Here is a 24,699-nt window from a genome sequence, read left to right as displayed (position 1 = left end):
AGTTTCAAATGTCGTAATACCAGGGATTCTTGTCTTGAGTCTCATCTATTGCGGTTATCATCTCATAAGCAGGCATATACTTCTGTTCAATGATGATTGGATACATTTTAACCTCAAGCGGTATGTCTACCATGGAAGATAGAGTTGCCAACGCATCAGCAAACCGGTTGTTCTCTCTTAACAGATGTATGAATGTCAGTTTTTCAAACCTTGGAATCAGAATGTCCAGGGCCTGATGATAAACCTTCATTTTCTCTTCCTTGACCTTCCAATGTCCATTGGCTTGAGAAACAACTAGATTTGAGTCTCCAATGACGTCTAACCTTATTGCCTCTAGTTCTAGGGTAGCTTCCAATCCAACGATACACGCCTCGTATTCTGCTTTGTTGTTGGACACTTTGAACTGGAGTTTAAAGGCTAGGGGTATATGGGAATCATTGGGAGCTATCAGTAACACGCCTATCCCATAACCGTATTGGTTAGTTGCTCTGTCAAAGTACATTGTCCATGTCTGCTCTTCCTCTACTTACAGAATCTCCTCATCTGGGAATAGGTACTCTACTACTTTATCTCTTTCCACTGGGTGGTCTACCAAAAATTTTGCTACTGCTCTCCCTTTGACGGACTTGCGAGTGACGTACTTACGGTCAAACTCGAAGAGAAGAAGCAACCAACAAGCTAGCCTACCCGTAAGCGCTGGTTTCTCAAAGAGATATTTGATGGAATCTAATCTCGAAACTAGAATTACAGAGTGGGTTAACAAGTAGTGTCTAAACTTTCTAGTTGCCCAAACCAAAGCGAAGTAAGCTTTCTCTAAAGAAGTATAGCGGGTCTCATAATCTAGTATCTTCTTGCTCAAATAGTAAATGGCCTTCTCCACTTTAGCTTCTGATTCTTGAGCTAGCATGCGGCTACCATGGTAGAATCTATTACCAATAAATACATGATTAGCGACTTCCCCGATTCTGGCGGCAACAATACAAATGGATTCTGAAGGTACTGATTGACCTGTTTGAAAGCAAATTGACATCGATCATCCCATTAGAACTTCTCCCCCTTCTTCAAGAGACCAAACCAGTGGTTCACAAGTTAAGGTTAATTTTGAGATAAACCATCTTATGAATTGTAATTTCCCCATAAAGCCACGCACCTCCTTTTCAATCCTTAGTAGTGACATTTCTAAGATGGCCTTGATCTTGGATGGATCTACTTTAATTCCCCTCTGCGTGATCAAAAATCCCAGTATTTTCCTTGAAGTCACCCCAAAAGTGCATTTCTGCAGGTTCAACCTCAGTCTGTACTCCCTAATCCGTTCGAAGAATTTTTCCAACGTGGTGTAGTGGCCTTCTCGGTCTTTGGATTTAACAATCATGTCATCCACATATACCTCAACTTCCTTGTGGATCATGTCGGGCAAGATGGTGGTTATAGCTCTCTAATATGTAGCCCCGGCATTTTTCAACCCAAATGGCAAAACTAAGTAGCAATATGTACCCCACGGCGTGGTGAATACAGTCTTCTCTCTGTCCTCAGGCGCCATCATACCCGAAAAATGCATCCATGAACGATAGCAACGCATGGCCGGCAGTGGAAAGTCGTATTTTGGACTAGCTCTATTCAGATCCTGGAAGTTGACGCAGACTCTGATTCTGCCATCCTTCTTCGATACCGGAACAATATTGGCCAACCAATTTGGATATTCAGATACCAACAAAAGCCCTGCATCGATCTGCTTGGTGGCTTCCTCTTTAATCTTCAGTGCCCAATCTGGACGGATCCTGCAGAGTTCTGCTTGACAGGTCAGGCCTCGAGGTCAAGAGGGATCTGATGCTGTACAATCTCAGGATCGATTCCAGGCATGTCTTCGTAGGACCACGTAAAAATATCTTTGAAATCTTTTAATAAAGTAACTAAAGGCTTGCGTTCTTCCGAAGATAACGTGGACCTTATCTAGACTAAGCGGGGATCCTTCGTAGTACCCACATTAATTGCAATGATTTCATCTATGCATGGCTGAGCATGCCTCTCCTCCTCTCGAACAATCAAGTTTTTCAAAGCCTAAGGAATTTCTTCCTCTTCGTTTTCATTAAAATTTTAAAAATCTTGGTCAATGCAATAAATCAATGGCACAGAGAAGTAAACGGTATCTACAGTATTCTCATTCAGAAGTTCTAGCTCATCAATTACAACTGACTAGAAAGAAAATACAAAAAGACTCGAGCTTGGCATCCGGGTTACCACCTCCAGATGTGCCACACTCAGACTCCTCAAAAAGACTCGAATATGATTCCAACTTAACAGACTCGGTGGAATCAAATGCATGCTCATTATCAGCTCAAAATTGCCAATAGCGCCCTTTTCGAATTCCCAAACTAGGTGTGGAGCCTCAGCTGCGTCCACAATGAGACTGGAGTAATTTGCCGCTGGTTCATCCCCGATCATAGAGATAGTAACTGTAGACACCCCATTTTTGACCGCCCTTAAGACTTGGGCGCCTCTGATTGATCATTCGATGGTGAAGGCTATGTTATGCAAAGATTTGATTTCTTTGGCAAGAAGAGCTCCAAATCCCAACCTTACAACCCCTTTTTGGACCAAAACCTTTTGACTAAAATGATTTTTAGAGCTTAAAATGCTCTCTTTCAAAATATTTTTGAAAAAAGTTTCTACGATGTTCCGAGGCTCGCATTTCGTTAAATGTTGTGCTTTCGGTAAACCGAGCAAGGACAAAGTGGAAATGAATGAAAAAAAGGTGAAATCTTGGAAAAATCTTTCAAAACACCTTATTTAGAGGTTTGGAGTTGAAGAAAATAGGAGGAGATGAAAGAAAACTAGTTGAGGAGAAGATAGGCATCAATCAGTTAGGACCGAAACTAAGTAGTCTTCACTAAAATAAGTATATCTTTTTTCACACTTGGAATTTTGATGTGAGGCTTCCACCATTGGAAAGAATACTTCCGAGACTTCAATTTGGACTCAAGAATGACCTACAAAGGAGTCCGAATGAAAGAGATATGCTCGTTCGAAGTCGGGCATGAAAACAAATTTTTGTGGTCGGCCACCAGTGGTGGCCTGCAAGCCAGGGGCGACTTTTTTCAGCCATCAGCGGTGACCGTCAGCCACCAATGGTGGCTGGTCAGCCACTGGTGTCAAAAGGCAGTTTTTCTACAGATATTTTTCCTCCAGCTGTTTCACACTGCTCCAGTTGTCCCATTTTGAGATATTTTTGACCTGAAGCCACATTTTTCTATATATAGAGGACCTTCTCTATTGTTTTCAAGGTTGAAAAAATTTTGGGAGCCTCTCTCTCTATAATTCTCGCTCTCTAGATTTCTCTCTCTCTTGAACTTTTGTGCATACAAGTAGAGATATACTTCTAGTTTGCCTATCAACCCTTAACCAAAGTTGCTTATCTTTGGGCTGAGGTTACTTGGGACCCTCTTTGAGCTCTATAAGGTGGTCTTGGCTTGATTTAGTGCCTCATTTGTGCCTAGAATTGTCCTTTGCTTCAAGAGGTATAACACTTGTCCTTTAAGCTAGTTTTGTACGCTTGTTTTGCCATCTTTTCAAACTGTTTTTGGGATGATTTTGAACTGTAAAAAACTTTGTTTTTGTGGCCTAAAAGTGTTGGTTTGAGGCCATTTTCAGTTAAGGGGTAGTTCACCCTTCTTGTCTCTTTATTTGTTAAGCTTTTGTAACCATTTTTCATCACTTTCAAACCAAATTTTTTGGGCCTTTTGACCACTGAATTTCAGAGGTTTTTAAGTGTCAAAAAATTATTATGAAGTCTAAAATTGAAGGGGTTAGCCTCCCCTCCTTGTGTCTTACTTGCATACCTAGTTAGCCTCATGTATTAGCTTATTGTTTTAGCTTTTTGTGGCTTAAGTCTAGCATGTTTTAGACTATATTTAGGGCTATTTTGCCTCTGTTTTTGGTTGTTTGTTTCATTTGAGTCTTTTTTTGTATAGTTATGGTGTTAATTCCTTCACTAGTTTAGTGTTTTAAGGCTTTAACCATCATTGGTGTGAGTCGGTTACATGTTTTTAGTGCTTTTATCACTCATTTTTAGCACATACAATCTCTGTAACCTCCCTTATTTCTTCACTTTTTCATTTGTTTTGAGGGTTGTTTCAACCTTAAGGTTGTTTAAGCTTGAGGTTGAGGCTTATGCTTAATGGTTTAATCCTTATTTGAGGGTTCATTACCAACGGCATGAAGCTTCCCTCATGCCTTGAACTACCCCTTGGTTAACACTTTTTTCGCTTTAGAAGACACTCACCAATGGACAAATTAACTACAGAATGGTTTGATAACTAAAATAAGTAAACAAAATTGGCAAGTAAAAAGTGTGCAAGATAAGCATTCTTTGTGTTGCATTGCATGTCTTCAAATCGAACGTTAATTTGAACACGAGGGAAATGGGACATTTCATACTCGAAGTGATGAAATGTGTTATTTTCCTAGGTCACCATTGCCCTTGATCATGCATGATAGGGTGGTGGTCTTTTTGGTCTTGTTTGTGCATTTATTGAACTTGTACAAACTTGGTCTCTTAGCCATCATGCATGGAAATTGCTTGATTGATGGTTTGAGGGCCAAGAGTTTCTCTCTTTTGAGGTTGTGTGATGATAAGGAGGGTAAACAATACAGACAACCTGTGAGAATACACTGTTTTGTTCTATTTTGCTCTCTATTGCAGCATGAAAGTGTGAACCAGCAGTGGCCGACAGCCACCACCAGTGGCCGATCGACCACCAATGGTAGTCGACCGGCCACCATTGGTAGCCAACCGGCCCCTTGTTCCCCTTGTCAGCTATCAGTGGTTTTTGCACAGTGTGTTCCTGAGGTGGAGCAGAGGTGTTCTGGAAGTTGGAAAAAATTTCAATGATCAAATATGTGCAAACAGAGGCTGCAGCAGCAAAGCAGTGGCTTTTTCGGGTGAAAGATCAAGCATGCATGCATTCCTCATTTCTCAGGATTAGCTAGTTAGTCTAATTAGCATTAGATCAAGCATGTGTTGTAATTAATTAGTTGTAGCTAATTAAGTGTTTTCAATAATTAGTTAGTTTAACTAGTTATTCGATTTTCGTTTGTAATAATTAGTTAGTTAGAATAGTTAATTAATTTGGTTTGTAATAATTAGTTAGCTTAATTAGCATAGCAAGTTGGTTAGCTTATTCATTCGGACCCTCCTTTGCGAGGGCGTAATGTTGTAATAAGTGTGAGTGAGTGTGTGTATGTCGTCAAACCCTACGTCTTTCTCCCCCTTTTATTTAATCACTTTTGATGGTTAGATTAGGGACATATTTTAATTAGCATATCACATGCTTGTATCCATTCATTTGTCTTGCATGCACTGAGGCTCGGCGCATCATTCAAACTGCATTGTCATTTCAATACTTCTTTGAATACGTGTTTAAATCGCATATTGTTCAAATCACTTCATATGCCATATTAGTAGCCAAGCCTATTAATTTCATTATTGCACGTGTTGCATTAGATATCTTGTATAGTTAGGATCATGTATCTTTTTAACTAGTTTCTGTTTTGACTTGGAGTACTCGGTGAGTTTTTATGCTTTAGCATACTCGTATGAGTGTGATTGCCATATTGCCATGATATGATTGCCATGAGGCTATGTGCTTACTTGCTAAACTGCATGAATGTCTGTGGATAAAGGCTTGTTGTTTGTGCTTACTTGCTAAACTGCATGAATGCCTGTGGATGAAGGCTTGTTGTTTGAATTGGAACAATTCAAAAAATGTGCGTTTTAAGCCCACTTTGTTGAGTGGCAAATCATGTTTTAAACCCACTACGTTTCGTGGAAAAACTGCATCTTTTAAGCCCACTTAAGGTGGCAAATTCAAACCATTTTCGAAAATAAACATGACTTGAAATGTTCCAATTCTTGCGATGTAGTCTATACTTGATTGTGTGCATCACATAGTAAAGTTAGCTTAATAACTGGAACAAGAACACATAATGTTTATAAAAATCATATCATGATTAGTAGAGGCCGATCTTTTGATCGGGCGAGCGGGGGTGCTCATTTCAGGACCTTCCCCTCTCGTACCTAAGTTCTCGAGCCGAGACAACTTTAGTGATGACGAACACGTGGCCTTTGGCACAAGTCAGGGTTTCCTAAATTTTTCCAAAATAAAATATTTACGTAGCGACTCTGTATCTGGCAAAGCACTCCAATTTTGGTATTATTTGATTTAAAATTGATTTTTCAAAAAGGTTTGTCGGATTTGGACTCTTTGGTGTTAAGCAATTTCACATTGCACTTATGAGACTAGATTCAGAACTGCGGGAGTCCGAACTGTGAGGCCTTCTTTTCAACCCTTTTTGAAAGGCGAGGCGCAGAAAAAGGCGAGTCCACAGTAACACTATCCCCTAAGTTAGCAGACTTAGCCCCAGCATTGGAGTTCATCTGTAGGTCTGCCAGTGCCATCCCTAATAGGTCTTCTTTATCGGCATCTGAGCTTATGTTTCTACCTTGCCCTATACCAACACTCAGGGTCAATCCACTCCTCCTTCTCCTTATTGTCTGACAACTGGTGATCAAAGAAGATCTCAAATCCCAGGTATCTCTTCTTTGATTCCCGGTTGATCCACGGCTTCAGGAACCTACAAAAAAGGAAGTCTTCTCCTTCATGGACAAAGTGTCAATTTAGGGTCCCCTTGATCAGCTTGTAAACCAACTCAAATTGCCTTCCAGCTCTCTTTGCTTTAATTCTCTCCTTCAATTCCTCCCCATTTCTCTTCTAATCCGTTGCATTTGGTTTGTATCCCAGCCTAAAAGCATGGGGGTTATGGCTTATTTCTATGGCAATAGTATGTCCTTGCATTTCACTTCTACCGAGTCCCAATCTGGGAAGGTGTCCTTGCTTATTCATTATATAGATGGATTGGGCGCTCACATAAGTCCCATGATCCTCTTCCATGATAGACTGCACCAACCGAGCCTCTGCCAAGGTGAACCCAGAGAGGAACACATCCTCTTCTCTGTGCAATATCTCTAACAAGGGTGTGGTGACTCCTGGGGAAGGATGGATCGAAGAACTGCCATAAACCGTCGCAATCCCCCCTTTAAAAGGATACTTCACCAGTTGGTGCACCGTTGAGGAAATTGCCTTCATTTAATGCAGCCAAGGTCTACCCAAGAGTAGATTGAAGGTTGTCGGTACATCCATCGTATGGAATTTAACCCCATTCTTAGATGGGCTAAACAATATTTGGCTCTTAACGGTCCCTATGACATCACGGCTGGTATTGTCATAAGCTTGAACGGCTTGCGTTGTAGGCGTGAAATCAGCTGGCTTCGAACCTATGGCATAAACGGTCCTCACTAGGCATACGTCAATTACCGAGCCGGCATCCACCAACACTACTGGGATCCATTTTTTTCGGCTTTCCAACGTTAAATACAAGTGTCTGTTATGGCTAACGCCCTTAGGCAGCAGCTCTTTGTCCATGAAGGACAACAATGGAGTAATATCCCCAGATGTTACCAAAGATACCAATTGGTCGGTCGTAGTGTCTATGGGCAGCTTAGTCTTGTTCAGTGCCTTCAACAACGCTTGCCTGTGTTCGCGGGAAGCCATCAGCAGCCCCCAAATCGATATATCTACCTGGATCTTCTTAAGTTGCCCTAATACAAAGTCTTCCTTTATCTCCTTCTCTTTCAACTTCTCAGCATCCTTCCCAAAAGGTTCTACTTGATCTAGGGATGGGGGTTTGAAATAACGACCACTTCTGGTTATGTGGTTAATCTCATCTGTGTACCACATGTTGTCAGGGGTACCGGCTTTCCACCCTTCATCAGTGTATATGAGGCTTAGATCTCTGTCCTCCCACCATTCCCTTGCAGTCATTGCTGGGCCATTATTAGGCTCTACTCGGATCATGTTTACGTTGTGCCCTCTGTCAACTCACTACTCCTCCTCTGCGTCTGATTCAATCTCTATCTCCTAATATTGTCTGAGTTTCCTTGGCATCTTTTCCCTGTCATCAAATTCCCATCTAGGCCTTTCTGTAGTTTGGACATCATCCACCCTTGACTCAACATCTTCTTTTCTCCCTTTCTCCTACTCCCAGGAAATTTTCCTCTGTATTTCCTCTACCCTCTCTCGTTGGAACTACTCTAACGCTTACTTCTTTTTAGCCATAGGCATGGCCTCAACCTTGCTATTCTCACCAATTTCCTTTTCTTTTGTATTCTTCTTCGTCTTCTCCTCTATATTGGATTCTTCTTCACTACTCAACCAACCATGGTTGGACTCAGGCTGGCTTAGGTCCCACCACCCAATCTGAACACTGTCTACATCCTCTTCCTCAAAGAAGTAGAGATTCACCAGGTCTTCTTCTAATTTTGCCAAGTCATCAAAACCTTGTTCAAGCCAATCATTTAGACTTTGCCTAGGCCTATTATCTTCAATAGCATTAATGCTGAGTGAATCCGGTAGTATGATTGCGGGCCTTGGTTGATCAAAGGCCACAATATACAGCTGGGGTCATACTCTTCCACAGGTGAAGCCCCATTCTCCATCACTAGGGTGTTAGACATCTCTTTCTCTGGTAAATTCCTCTTCTCTTCCACTTCCGCCACCACAGGCCTTGATTGGGTTTTGGGTGTTGTATCCATCATGCACAAATCCGTGCTTTCAAGAATAACCACTTCAGGCTTAGGCAGATGGGATAGGGTGATATATACGTTGGAGTTGAAGGTGGGCGGTAGTGTATGGATAAGGTTAATATTTCTGGGTAGAGGGACTCAGTTGTGGGCTGGGAGTGGGTTGGTGGTCACATTTGGTTTTGAGGGTAGAGCTGAGGATGGGAGCTATGACTTTGTCGTCGATGAGATCCTGGATCTCATAACGAAGTCGATAGTAGCTATTAGTGAGGTGACTATGCTGTTGGTGGAAAACGCAGTATTGGGTGGGATTATGCTTAGCTAGGAATGGTTCAGGGAGAGGGCAAGGATTAAGGGGCTTAAGGTGCCCTTTTTCCACTAACAGTTTGAGAGCATAGGCTGGGCTCATGTAAAGGAGGTAAAGGTTCTATATTGGTTTCGGGTTGTGAGGTTACACTGGTGAAAGAATCAGCTATGGTGGACGTTGTGGTGATGGTACTGATCTCAGCAAGCCTAGGAATAGTGCTATTACTAGCATTGGTACTCTTGGTAAACGACCTTTTTGTTGGCTCACTTGTTCTCTGAATGATGCCTTTCTTAAACGCGCTTTCAATTTGAATCCCTAACTCATGCAAAGCAGCAAAGGTAGATAGTGGAGCAACTATCATACGTTGTAACATGTCTAGTTCGAGATTCTAAACTACCAACCGGACTTGTTCTCTTTCTAAGGGCCTGTTTGTCATTATGGCTGCCTTTGCCCTCTGCCTTGCAACAAAGTCAATGAAGGGTTCCTTGGGATTTTGAGTGGTGGCTTCCAGCTCACTGATTGTCACTTCTATCTGAGTATTGTAGGAATATTGATTACCAAATCCTTCAGATAGTTCTTCCCAGTTCCGCTTAGTCGAGTCCTCTAGTTTGGCATACTAGATAGCTACCACGTCTAATAAAGTTCTACCAAATAATGACAGTTTCTAAGCCTAACTCAGGCCCATTGGTTTCAGAACATCCGAGAAGAGACGAACGTGAACAATAGGATCTTCACTACCATCAAATCTATCAATGTGAGGCATCTTCAACTTTTTCAACAATCTCACAGAGGCCTCAGTATAAGCATCTTCAATATCTGGGATAAAATTGAAGCCTTGAGATTTCTTGAGCTCCTTTTCTAGCCTGGCGATTTTTATCATAGCCAAATCGATGTAGTTGATGTCGAAAGGAAGAAGTCTCTCGTGGGGCTATGCTAGAGGCCTGAAAGCTTGAACCTGTACTAATGTGCTAACATCTTTTGGGGATCTGGGACTTGAAGGTTTTCAACTGGCGGAGGTGGATCAGGGTTTGACTGGGCAGCTGGGACTGGATGTACAGTAGATGTCGATGCCCCAGATCGGAGTCGCATTTCAGTAATAGTCTCATCCTAAGCGGTGATTCTTTGATTCAGTGTATCCATGGTTCTTTGAAAAGTTGCCATCATAGCAACAATCTCTTCTGCACTTTATGTCATTATGGGTCTGGGACAATTAGCTATTGGTGAGCTGAGTAGGTAAGAACAAACAAGTGACTGTTGAATGATCTGTGTTGGCGATAACTGTCTGGTTCTTCTCCTCCGAACAACTTGTGGGAGAGAGACTAACGCTAGTTGACCATCGACTAGATCTTGGATTTTGCAAAGCCTACGAGAACGAGTCCACAAAACTTGGGGGATATCAAGTCTCTTTAAAGCTATGATTGCAAGACTACCTAGCAAAAGAAATTTAAAAAAGAAAGAAAAAAAACAATGATCAAAAAACGGACAACACTTCGGCCCAATTTGCAACAAGTATGATCACAGCTGAAGGAATGTATTTCCCACTGAATTTTTCCCCCACAAATTGATATCAACTGTACCACTGATACGAAGCATTCATGTACAGTTTCACTGTAAAGCACATACCAGGTAAAAAGAGCCAAACCACCCCTATGAGAGGGTAGGGTTACCCTATCCTAGATTTGACATGATCTAGGGTTTTACTACTTCAAGCAAGCAGTTTCACAAAATCCTACATTTGGGTGAGCATCATGTCTTAAGTTGGAATAGTCACTATGGTCTTACTATATGCACTAGGCCGAATGATCAAAAACGGGTACCTCGACAAAATTACCTAATATACCTCTCACACTTAACACCGAGAAGTAAAAAGAGGATTAAGCGGTACGATGGTAATCCAGATCCGATGGTTATGTTTCCAACATGGCAAAGCCCATGACCAGCCAGCCTTTTGGCAAGCTTTTTAGGCAAGTCGTCTAGGAATAGCAGATGGAAGACACAGTGACTTAAGAGCACCAATGCAAATGCAATGCAAAGAACATATAAGTGTAGATAAAATGTCACATCATAAAGTTCGAGTCAAGTTCTCTAAATCCCCAACAGAGTCACCAAAAATTGTAGCTTGCTTTTTGTGCTCCTCGGAGGGGTTTAGTCTCCTCGGATATGATAACCCTACAGTTCAAACTCCCGTGGTTCTGAATCTAGTTTCACAAGTGCAATGTGAAATAGATTTAAACAAATGAGAGTCCAAATCTAGAAAATCTTTAGAAAATCCATTTATCATCATAGATGCCAAAAATGGACTGTATTGCCAAATTTCATAGTCGTCACCTAAATATTTTTGAAAAATTTAGGAAACCCATGACTCGTACCAAAGGCCACTTTTCCGATATCACCACAGTGTCTCGACTCAGGAACTTAGGTATGAAAGGGGAAAGTCATTAATTGAGCACCCCGCTCACCCGATCAAAGATCGGCCTCAACTAATCATGATATGATTTTTATGTACATTATATGCTCTTGTTCCGATTATTAATGCTAACTTACTATGTGAGGCACACAAGTATAGACTATTTCATCCACTTTGCAATGCTTTGATTTTATGCTTGTTTGCAAAGGATTTTGAATGTGTGCTACTTGAAAAGGCAAGCTCATATATGCATTATTCAAATCATTCCAATTTAAGCGAATTAGCCATCATCCACCGGCATTCAAGAGGTATATCAAATAAACACTTAGCCTCATGGTAGTATGCTTGATATGAAAACACAAACATACATGCAATATTCTAAAGCAAGAAATGCTCACCTAGTTCTCCAAGGCAAGCCAAAATAGAAGATAATAGTTAGAAAAATGCATGATCTAATAGGCAAGAGACTAATGCAATACACATAAAATGCGACTACGAGGTTCGGTTTATTAATCATGACATATGGCTCAACTCAAAGCATGCGATAGCGCACGTATTCAAGTAAGTAATAAATGACAACAATGTTAGAGTGATAAACCGAACCCAATGTATGCAAAAATAGATACAAGGCATGGTAATGATATGAAACCAAAACATGAATGCAACCATCGTAAACAAGTAAATAAAAGGGAGAAAGAAATGGGGGTTGGAAGACATACACAATATTACAAGTTTGCCCCCATACAAAAGGGTCCAAATGAATATCTTACTTTACTAAATATTACAACACTAAAATAAATGAATAAGCTAAATTAACTAATTATTACAAATTCAAATGAATCTAATTAATTAATTACAATGTACTAAAATTAAAGCACTAAATTAATGGAACGGGAGATGAGGAGCTGCACGCACACAAATAAGAACATCCTCCTAGAAACCTCTCTGTTTGCTGCCAGTTTCTGTTCTATTTTGCAGTTAGAAAATTATTCTATTTTTGCCTTAGCTTATACTCTATTCTACCATCAAAATGATACTGCATGCATAAACAATGGTGGCTGGCCGGCCTTAAGAAGTGGTTGGCCGGACAGAAAGGTGGCCAACCAACTACTATTTTTGGGTATTGCCCTGCTGCCACAAAATTGAAACAGAGCAAAAACCCACAGGATGTTTATCTTTTTTGCTTCTCCTTATGATAAAACTGATCAAAGAAGGAATAGGCTCGATTTAGAAACCATCTGTAGACACCCCATTTTTTACCGTCCTTAAGACTTAGACACCTCACGTTGATCACTCGATGATGAAAAGTTACATTGTACAACCGTTCAATTTCTTCAGCAAGAAGCTTCGCTTTTGAGTTTCAGAGCCTAAAACCTTGCACCCCCTTGGGACCAAAACCTAAATTTTTTCCAGCTTGACCACTCAAAGGCCTGCTGGCCAACAGGTGGCTGGCAAGCCAATTTTTAGTTATCGGCGGTCCCCCTATATAGCCGGCCGGCAATGTTTTCCAACAGATAGATATTTGCTACCAGTTATCTCCCCCCATGTCCATACCTTGCACCAGCTAGCTCTATACATATATTTTCGACTGAGGAACCTATTTTTCTATAAATACTTGACCATCCCTCATGGTTTTAGGTTAGAAAAATTCTCCAAGTGCCTAAACCTTGCTAAACACTCTCTATTTCTATCTTGTAATATACATACACTATACATACACTTCCTAAACCAATATTTTGAGACTCATTGCTAAGATTATTGAGCTAAAATTTCAACCATTAAGAGTGAGCACCTTGTGGTTTGTGAACAAAAGAGTGTTTTCTCTTCAAAGGTATAACTCCTGCCATCTTTTACCTACTTTTCACTCCTCTTTTTCTTGGTATTTATACTCTATTTTGGACTATTTTTGTGGGCTGAAACTTGTGATTTAAAAGCTACTTAAGGTAGAGGGGTTAAACCACCCCTTCTTAAACATTATTACATAGCTTTTATCCTTGTGCTTCCCACTTGTTTCTCAACTTTTAGCTACTAATTTTCAGAGTTTTCAGAGGCTAAAACATGTAGTTTTAAGGTCCAAAAAGTGGAGGGGTTAGCCACCCCTCCTTGGGCTTGCTTACTAGTTTTTGTTCTATTCTATTTTGCTTACTTTTTTAGCTTTTTTCAAAGTAATTTCAGCACTGTTTTAGCTATTTTTGGGGCTGCTTTAATTGTTTACTTAGTTTATACTTTGAATATCATGCTTGTATTGTTGTAAGTCATCATAGATTTGGTGGTTTTAGGCTTTAGACACCAATCTATTTGAGTTAATAGCTTTTTATTCTATAGTTTTCATATATATATACTTACACTTGTAATAAGTATCTCTCCAACCTCCCGCCTTTCTTGGTTTTCTTTGTTTAAGAGTTGTTTTAAACAATGGATCGTTGTTAAAGACACGAGAAAAAGACCTTCCATGCTTAATGGTTTAATCTCTTCGGAGGTTCATTACCAAGGCATTACATCTCTCTTACGCTAAGGACAACTTCTTGTTTGACACTCTCTTTATTAGTGGATGTAACCATCACTTTTGGACAAAAATGAATAAAGAATGGAATGGTAATGAAAAGGGCTAATAAAATGGAACTAAAAGTGGTGAAAGATGTAATCAAATCAAATCGGGTTCAATCTTACGTTATATTGAACCTATTGCGTCTTGACTCATTGCGTACTTGTAGACACCCCATTTTTTACCGTCCCCAAGACTTGGACGTCATCGCTTGAGTACTCGATGATTGTGACTATTTGTGCTCGTTTCGGTGCCCGAAGTCCTCGGCGGCATACCCTGTCTTTGAGCCTTCAAACCCCATCCATTCTGTGCCCTATTTTGGACCAAAACCTTCAAGCCTGCAACCCCTGGTGGCTTCCGGCCACCAATTGAGGCTGTTGGCCACCCAAGTGGCCTACCGGCCATATTTGTGGCCTGCCGGCCATTAGTGTCTTTTTTCAGATATTTTGTTGACAACTGTTCCAACTATTGGCACAATAGGCTTTATCTCCATACATATGTAGAGAGGGATTTCTCTTAGCCAAATGCATGTTTTTCTATATATATGGGGTCTCCTTCCCCATTTTTAAAGGTTAGAAAATTTGGAACAAAAAATCTCTCTCTCTCTCTCTCTTGCAAATTTGTGCATACTTGGCTACTTGCACTACTCTTTTGTATATATCTCCTTAACCAAAGTTGATCATCTTTGAGCTAAGGTCCCTTGAAGCCTCCTTAGAGCTCTTGAAGGTGGTTTTGGCTTGAATTAGTGCCTAGAATTGTTCTTTGCTTCAAGAGGTATAATACTTGTCTTTTAAACTTGTTTTGCATACTTGTTTTTCTATCTTTTCCTACTGTTTTTGGGTTGTTTTGGGGCCATAAAAAACTTTGTTTTTGTGGGCTAAAATTGGTGTTTTAGGCCATTTAAGGTTAGGGGGTATCTCACCTTTCTTTATTCCTTGCTTGTGAGGCTTTTCCACATTTGCTTCCCACCTTCAAACTATCTTTTTTTGGGCTTTTGAGTACTGAATTTCAGAGTGTTTTCAATGGTAAAAATCATATTTTGAAGTCTAAAATTGGAGGAGTTAACCTCCCCTCCTTGTGTCTTGTTTGCTAGCCTAGTTAACTCTATGTGTTAGCTTATTTTTCTAGCCTTTTGTAGCTTAATTCCAGCATGTTTTAGGCTTTATTTTAGACTATTTTAACTCTATTTTTGGCTGGTTGTTACATTTGAGTCTTGTTTTGCATGCCTCTAGTGTAATAGTCCTCACAAGCTTGGTGTTTTAGGCCTTTAGGCACCACTTGTTTGAGTTGATTGCATGTTTTAGTGCTTTTCACACTTCATTTTCAGCACTTATAATCTTTGCAATTTCCCTCATTTCTTCATTCTTTATTTGCTTTGAGGGTTTTTTCAACCTTAGGATAGTTTAAGCTTGAGATTGAGGTTCATTGCCTAATGGTTTAATCCTCTTTTGGGGGTTCATTATCAACGGCATGACATTTCTCTCTTGCCTTAAACTACCCCTTGTTTGACACTTCCTTCCCTTTAGAAGACTTTTCACCAATGGACTTAATTGGTTAAAGAACAGTTGGTAAGCTAAAATGGGTAAACAAGTTGAAAATGAAAGTGTGCAAGATAAGAAATTGGTTGTGTTTTGATGTGTTCAATTGAACATTAATAGAACACAAGAAAAATTGGGGCATTTCATACTCAAAGTGATGAAATGTAGCAAGTTTCCTAGGTCTCCATTACCCTCGATCATGCATGATAGGGTGATGGCTCTTTGGTCTTGTTTGTGTATTTATTAAACTTGTACACCTTGGTTCTTTGGCCATCATGCAATGAAATTGCTTGATTGATGGTTTTGGAACCAAGTGTATCACTACTTTGAGCATGTTTTGATGATAAGGAGGGATACACAGTACAAATAACCTGTGAGAATACCCCTCTTTGCCCTGTTTGCTCTCTGTTACAGCAAAAAATGGTGTGTCATCAGTGGCCTGCTAGCCACTGTTACTGGCCTGCCGGCCACCAGTGTTGGACAGCAACCCCTTAATGGTGGCCGGTCGGCCACCACTACTAGCCTGCCGGCCATTAGTGAATTTTGGGCAGTGTGCTTGTGAAGCATGGCAGAGTTGATCTGGAGAAGGAAAATCAATGCAAGGGTTGTGCAACAAAGGCTTTCGAGGGCAGATAGTGGATGCTCTTTGGGTGAAAACCGAGCATGCATGGGCCTCTCTCGCTTCCCGGGACTAGTTAGCTAGTTAACTAGTTTAATTAGCAATTAATTATTTATTTGTTGTAAATTAATTAGTTGTAACTGATTAGTTTGTATTGTAATATTTAATTAGCTTAGCCTAGTTAAATTCATATTTAATTAGCTTAGATAGTTAGTTAATTATCTATTCAAGTTTTGTAATAATTAGTTTTAAGTAGTTTTGGCTTAGCTAGTTTATTCATGCGGACTCTCCTTCGTGAGAGCGTGATGTAATAATGTGTATGTCTTCCAACCCCACATCTTTCTCCCTTTAATTTACCCGCTTTTGATGGTTAGATTATGGACATGTTTCAATTAGCATACCTCATGCTTGCATCCATTCATCTCGTATTGCATGCACCGAGGCTCGGCGTATCATTCAAACTGCATTGTCATTTCAATACTTCTATGAATACGTGCTTAAACCGCATGTTATCAAAATCGATTCATATGCCACATTAGTAGCCAAGCCTAGCAATTACATATCACATGTGTTGCATTAGACATTTGGCACAGTTAGGAATCATGCGTTTTTTTCTTACTCTTTTGTTTATTTTGGCTTAGAGTACTAGGTGAGTTTTTAGTGCTTCAGCATACTTGCATGAGGGTGAGTGATTGCCATGACTAGCATGCTTGTTGTGAAGCTAAATGCTTACGTGTTAAACTGTTTCGATGTCTGTGGATGAAGGTTTTTTGCTTGAATTGGAACGATTTGATGAATGTACGTTTTAAGCCCACTTTGTTAAGTAGCAAATTCGCAAACTTTAAGCCCACTTGAGGTGGAAAAATCAAACCCTTTTCACAAAAACAAACATGAAATTGAATTGTTCCAATTTGAGCAAACTAGTCTATATTTACTTGTACGCATCACGTAGTAATGCTAGCTTAATAAACCAGAACAAGAGAATATAATGTACACAAAAATCATATCATGATTAGTAGAGGCGGATCTTTGATCGGGCGAGTGGGGGTGCTCAATTCTTGACCTTCCCCTCTCGTACCTAAGTTCCCGAGCCGAGGCAACTTTGGTGATGATGGACACGTGGCCTTTGGCACGAGTCATGGGTTTCCTAAATTTTCCCAAAATAAAATATTTAGGTGGTGACTCTGTATCTGGCAAAGCAGTCCAATTTTGGCATTTTTTTGATTCAAAATCAATTTTCCAAAACGATTTGCCGGATTTGAACTCTTTGGTGTTTATCAATTTCACATTGCACTTGTGAGATTAGATTCAGAACCACAGGAGTCCGAACTATAGGGCTTCTTTTGAGATTCCAAAAGAAGACGCAAAAAGGTCAAGCTACAGTACTCTTTAGTGACGTTTAATGGTTCAAGAAGCAATATCCACCCATTTCCTTGAGATAACTCCATGATAAGAAGTGGTGTTGTTGGTCTTTCACTTCATTTCATTGATCTTTTTGTCTTATTGGTTCATAGATCATCACGCAACAACTTTGCGACAATTGATGATTTGTGGACCGATTCTACTCCTCCCTTGATCAGTTTCATGATAAGGAGAGGCAGAGAGGATAAACATCCCCTGGAAATACTTTGTTTTTGCTTTGTTCTAATTATGTGGCAGCAGGGCAATACTTCAAAATAGTGGCCAATCGGCCACCCTTCCATTCGGCCGACCACTTTTCAAGGCTGGCTGGCCATCACTATTTTGTGCAAGCAGTGTCATTTTCATGACAAAACAGAGCAGAAGCTAAGGGCACACTTGGTGTTTGTAATATTTAGCTAAATTAGGACATTTATTCGGACCCTCTTGCATGAGGGCACACTTGTAATATTGTGTATGTCTTTCAACCCCCATTCTTTCTCCCTTTTATTTACTTGCTTACGATGGTGCATGTAGTATCATATTTTAGTTTCATATCATTGACATGCTTAATATCCATTTTTTGCATGCATTGGGTTCGGTTCATCATTCTAACATTGTTGTCATTTCCTACTTACTTGAGTGCGTTTGTTGTCGCGTACTTTGAGTTGATCCAGATGACATGTTAAGATAAATTGAACCTAGTAGTTACATTTTGTATGTGTTGCATTAGTCACTTGCATATTAGAGCATGCATTTTTCTAATTATTTTCTTCTCTTTGGCTTGCCTTGGTTGAGTACTAGGTGAGTATTTCTTACTTTAGCATATTGCATGTGTGTTGGTGTTGCCATATCAAGCATGATTACCATGAGGCTAAGTACTTAGTTGATATACCTCTTGAATGCCGATGGATGAAAGCTTTTTTGCTTAAGTTGGGATGATTTGATTAATGTGAGCTTATTTTTTCAAGTAGCACATATTCACAACTCTTTTCAAGACAAACATGAAATCAAAATGTTTCAAAGTGGGTGACTTAGTCTATACTTGTGTGCTTCACATAGTAAAGATAGCATAATAATTGGAACAAGAGCATATACTGTACATAAGAATCACATCATGATCGGGTGAGTGGAGTGCTCAATTCATAACCTTCCCCTCTCATACCTAAGTTCCCGAGCCGAGACACTTTGGTTATGACAGACAAGTGGCCTTTGGCGCGAGTCATGGGTTTCCTAAATCTTCCAAAAATATTTAGGTGGTGACTCTGAAATCTGGCAATGCGGTCCATTTTTGGCATTTTTGATTGAAAATTGATTTTCCAAAGATTTGTTAGATTTGGACTCTTTTGTGTTTTCATAGTTTCACATTGCACTTGTGAAATCAGATTCAAAGCCATGGGAGTCCGAACTGTAGGGCTATTGTATCCAAGGAGACTAAACCCCTCCGAGGAGCACGAAAAGCAAGCTATGCCATCAATTGTCACAAAGTTGTTGCATGGTGATCTATGAACCAATAGGACAAAAGATCAATAAACAGAAATAAATGACCAACAACACCTCCTCTATATTATGGAGTTACCTCAAAGGAAATGGTAGACATTACTTCTTGAACCATTAACATCACTAAAGAGTATGTAATGATTCAAGACGCGAGAGGTTCAACATAATGTCCGATTAAACCCAACTCAATTCAATTCTATTACTCTTTTTACCTCTTTTATTCCAATTTTAACCTCTTTTACATTACCTTGCCATTATTTATTCATTTTTGTCCAAAAGCGATAACTACATCCACTAAGTGCAAAAAAGTGATAAAGAGAAGTGTCAAACAAGAAGTTATGCTTAACATGAGAGAGATGTAATGCATTGGTAATGAAACTCTAAAGAGGTTAAATCATTAAGCATGGAAATTCACTTTCTCATGCCTTGAGTGACAAACTAGTGTTGAGGACAACTCTTTATCTATCAAAGAAAGCAAAGAAAAGAAGGAGGTTGCAGAGATGATTCGACAAAGGTGATGATGACAAATATGAATATTTATATGAAAATTATGTATAAAAAAAAAAGCTATCAACTCAAATAGATTGGTGTCTATGGCCTAAACCACCGAATCTATGAGGACTTACAACAATACAAGCATGGCATTCAAAGTATAAACTAAATAATCAATTAAAACAGCCCCAAAACTAATAAAAACAATGCTGAAATCAGTTTGGAAAGCTAAGAAAAAGTAAGCAAAGATGAAAAAGAATAAAGAAAGTAAGCAAGCCTAAGGAAGGGTGGCTAACCGCTCCACTTTTTAGACCTTTAAATCTCATATTTTAGCCTCTGAAAACTCTGAAAATCACTAGCTAAAAGCAAAGAAACAAGTGGGGGAAAACAAGGATATAAGCTATGAAATAAGGTTCAAGGAAGGGTGGTTAACCCCTCCACCTTTGGTAGCTTTTAAATCACAAGTTTCAATTCTCAAAACCAGTCCAAAACAGTGTATAAAATAGAAGAAAAGAGTAGTACAAACAAGAGAAAAGATGGAAAAAGTTATACCTCGTGAAGAGAGGATGTTCTTTGGTTCACAAATCACAAAGTGATCACCCTCAAGAGCTAAAATTTTAGCTCAATAATCTCAGCAAAAAGCCTCAAAATTTTGGTTTAGGAAGTGTGTGTATAGTGTATGTATATTGCAAGATAGAGAGGGAGAGTGTTTGACAAGTTTTTGGCTCTTGGCAAATTTTTCTAACCTAAAACCATGAAGGATGGTTATCTATTTATAGAAAAACAGGTTCCTCTGTCGAAAATATCTGTATTAAGCCAGCTAGTGCAAGGCATGCACATAGGGGGAGAGCTGGTAGCAAAATATCTACTGGCCATTGAACATAGCTTGCCGTCCACTTTTTGGCTAGTGGGCCTCTAAGTGGTCGGGCTAGAAAAAAATTAGGTTTTGGTCCAAAAATGGTGCAAGGTTTGGGCTCTGAAGCTGGAAAATCAAAGCCTTTTACTGAAGAAATTAAACGATTATATAGCATAACAATTCATCATTAAGTGTTCACCATGAGGCGCACAAGTCTTAAGGGCGGTCAAAAATGGAGTGTTTACAGAGAGAAACAAAGATGAATCTTCTAGCCATTGGAGCAAATCATGGAGGATATCTTCTAGCTGTATTGATCAGAGCATGGGTTTATAGAGACTGTAAGCAGGTCTTTAGGAGAAGAACTTCATTAAATGCACAAACCTTTTATTAAATGCTCAACCTCATAAGTCAACTATTGGTAGAAGATATAATGTCAGAAATCCTGCTCAAGGATCAGAAATGATGACTTATTCTACACATAGATTAAAAAAAGCGGCTAAGAAATGAGATGTGTTAGTCTAGATCTGATTGGGCGGCTAGGTTTTTTTAAACCCCAATTTACAGGTGTCAACCCCTGCAGATTGGGTGTCAACCCTTTGTTCTTTTTTCTTCTCTAAGTTTATTTCCAGGTGTTCCTGGTGTCGACCCTCTCATAACTAGGTGTCGACCCTTTTGTTTGCTGGAAGTCTAAACTTTGTTTGCTGAGTTTTAGTGTCAACCCTTGTCATTCTTGGTGTCAACCCTTACTGCTGGATTATGTTTTGAAATCTAGTGTCGACTCTTGTCACCCTTGCTACTGGATTGTGTTCTGAAATTTAGTGTCGGCCCTTACTGTCTTGGTGTCAACCCTTGCAGCTAGAACAAGCATTGTGAACTTCAATCTCGCGTCGACCCTTGGACCTGTTTTAAGCATAAATAGCGTTTTGCATACATGTGCTAATTTCATGTTTTGAGGGGCTAAAAACCATTGGAAAAACAATACTATAGAAGCATATATCTTTTAGAAATATTGAAGCACAATTGTATAATATTATTTTGAAAACTTTAAATAATAAAATTAGTTCAAAATATTTGTCGGTAATTAAAATCAGTAAGAATTTAAATTCGAATAACCTTGGGGCTAACAATCTCCCCCTTTTTTATGATGACAAATATATTAAAAGTTTTCAAAGTATAAGTTTCAAAACAAAAGTATTAAGAAGTGTTTTTCAAGGAGTGTATTAAAATAAAGGATTTTGAAATCAAGATTAAAAATTCCCTCTATAAAAAAGGCTTCATGGCCAAATCATTTTCAAGTCAAAACGCAATATGGATGCACAAGAATGTTGCATAAGTAGATCAAGCTTAATTATAGCAATACTCTTCCTGTCAATGTGCATTGGATCATTAGCAAATATGAACTGTTATTGCTTTAATTTCATTGAATGAAATCACAAGCTATTATGCCAATCAGAAACACAATCAACAGTAAAGCATGATTTAAACAGTATGTTGTGTTGCTATTAGTGTAAAGTGAACATTCAACATTTAACAACTAAATCAAACTAGCATTACATCAGCATGCATTAGATCATTCGCAGCAAAATAATTACAACCAACATCAACTAATAGTTCATTTACAGCAAAACAACGTGGCAATACTATTCTTCTCCCCTTTTTGTGACAAACTAACAACAATAGCTAAAATTTCTAAAGTTTTCTCAAATTTTCAAAAACTATCAGTTAAAAAAGAGACAACTTTTGACATTATTCTTCTCCCCCTTTGTCGTCAACAAAAAGAAAGGGCAGAGCTTAGCAAAACAGTAGAGGATTGTGGGACCAATGGGGTGCTGCTTCGCGCCAACCTTGTGCAAACCAAAGCATGAACTTGCGTATTTGTTCACTAAGGTCATCATCCCAACACTGCTAAAATATCTAGCGAAATTCTTCATTGGAGTCTTTCAGCCCATACACTGCGATCACCATGCTTTCCACACTTGTTTTGGCAGCTTCAACGGCCTAGTCTTGCTGGATCTTAATTTGATCAATATCATGATGTATCTCTGCTTGCTGAAAAAGAAGTTATTGGACCATGGGGGCCAACTGATCCATCTTTTGTTCCAAGGCAGAGGAGGATGAAGCAAGTGCAGAGTGAGATGAGGATGAGACGCCAGAGGCAAGAGTGGATTGGGGATTGAGATTGAGGTTGTTAAGCCTCGAATTGAGTTCAGCAATCCCAACCAATAAATGACCCTGAACTAGGGAGTCAATATGATCTATTTTGAGAGAAAAAGAGGAGAGGTCAGATGGAGGTGGTGGAGTAGAAGGACCAGGAGTGGAGAATTGAAGGAAGGAAGGACTAGGAAGGGTAAAGCCAGGAGTAGAATGAGCAGGGGAAGAAACAGGTTTTTTTGTCTTGGTCCAGACATTATTAATTAAAGAATACCCCATGTGGCTCAGTGTTTCAGACCTATAACAATAAGGGTCTTGTGAAACCTCTAACTTTAGTAAACCCTATTAGGTCCCTAAATTTTGAGTTATTATAATAAAGCCCTTAGTTTGTCGATTATTTGCAAATTAAACCCTAGAACCGAAAACGAATCACGGACGGACCCATACAAACCCTAATCGACCCTGGAAGCTTACAATTCATTTTTAACACTCTAATATTAATTATTTAACTCTCAAATTTTAGATTAATCTCTTTAACCTTAACTTCCAGTTTTCACAGTCTTCGTTCGATTATTCACCTTTAAATTCAAAGCAAGATATAACAAGCCGAATTATTTTTCCTAACACTAATTTATTAACCCTACACTTGAAATAGTTATTTTAATTGAACCTAAGCCCTCATATTTTTCTTGAATCAGATTTTGATCCCAAACAAATATCACTACACACATATACATATATATATATATACTTGTACCTTTCTTAAATAAATAATTTTGTACACAAAATATCTTCATATATATATATATATATATAATCAACAAAAATCCCCCTAAATTCCTTACACATGGCCAGCCACTCTAGGGGGAAAAAATTGTACACTTTTTCAAACAAAATCCATGAATTCATGGAAAGAGTATTCAAGTACCCCCAAATCATGGAACCATGCCTCCACCCTAAATTCAATCCTAACCAAATCCTAACTAAATCATGATTAATTGTATAATTAAGGCCTATAATCATCCACTCTTTTATTAGGTTCCAAGTAAATCCAAAATATCCAATTCATTTCCAACCAATGGACAAAATGGACCTTTGGCACCAATTTTTCCTATGAAAGAAACCTCTCCTTTAGCATTTTGCACACAAGAACTCTTATACAAACACTTCATTCAGTTGAGAGGGAGAGAGGGCAAGAGAGTGAGCTTTGGCAGTAGAAGAAAGAAGAAAAAAGAAGAAATTGTGTATGCACTTCACCCAAGTAAGCCACAACACAACTCTCTCTTATTTTTCCTTCCAAATACATGCTCTTAGAAGTTTTAAACATTCATTTTAGATGTGTTTTGATGGTATTCTTGTGTTAAAAATAAAAGGAGTTGAGCCTTGATTCTACCCATCTTGTATTTCTCTTAATCGATAGAAGACTACCTTTTTCCATATCAATCTCTCAAAATTTCCAAAGGCACACCTTCACCTTAAATTTTTTATTTTAAAACATATTATTTAGCATGTTCTCATCACAAGAGAATGGAAAATTTCCCCTAGTTGACCTCTTTTCTCACCAACTTTCTTATTTCAAGAACTGTGCCAAAAAAATTTGTTTACAACCGACTTTCAAAAATTCTAAAAAAATGTAGAAAACTCTTCTAGACCTCAATTTTATGTAAAAATCCTACTTAAGGAGTTAGCTTTCTAGGAAAATTAGTTTCATTGACAAAGAGTAAACGATTTGTGAGAACATCCGATATTTGTAACGGTCGACGAATCTGGACAGAGCTGGAGTATTTCTAAAATAACTAAAACTCTAGAAAAGCTATTCCATTTCTGAATTTTTTTTTTTTTTTTTTGAAAACTAGATAAAATTCCCTACGAACCATAGGAAGGCCGTGCTTGGGAAAAATCTAAAATAGTCCTTTTAATTTCAATCTTTAAGTGGTTCGAAATCTAGAAATTCTATTTCGCCTTAGTGATATAGCAGATGAGAGTTGTAGATTTTATCAAAGTGAGATCAGAGTTTTTTTTTGGAGACCCATGGAGCAACTTCAGATTTATGGTGATGGAGTTAATTGATTTGAGGTAATTCGGGTGGTATACAATATGCCTCCTTTAAATCTCTTTGCAAACAGTATTATTTTAATCATCTTCAATTTGTACTCCTCTTGATGATTTTGATAATTTGATAAATTCTGTGGAATTATTCATTGTTGATTCATTCGATTACTCTAGTCACTTGATGAACTCTGTGCGGTTA

This window comes from Camellia sinensis, chromosome 2 (assembly GCF_055761805.1).
Source record: "Camellia sinensis isolate YWXY chromosome 2, ASM5576180v1, whole genome shotgun sequence".
Classification (NCBI taxonomy): Eukaryota; Viridiplantae; Streptophyta; class Magnoliopsida; order Ericales; family Theaceae; genus Camellia; species Camellia sinensis.
The sequence above is the reverse complement of the archived record's forward strand: the minus strand, read 5'-3'. Positions refer to the sequence as shown.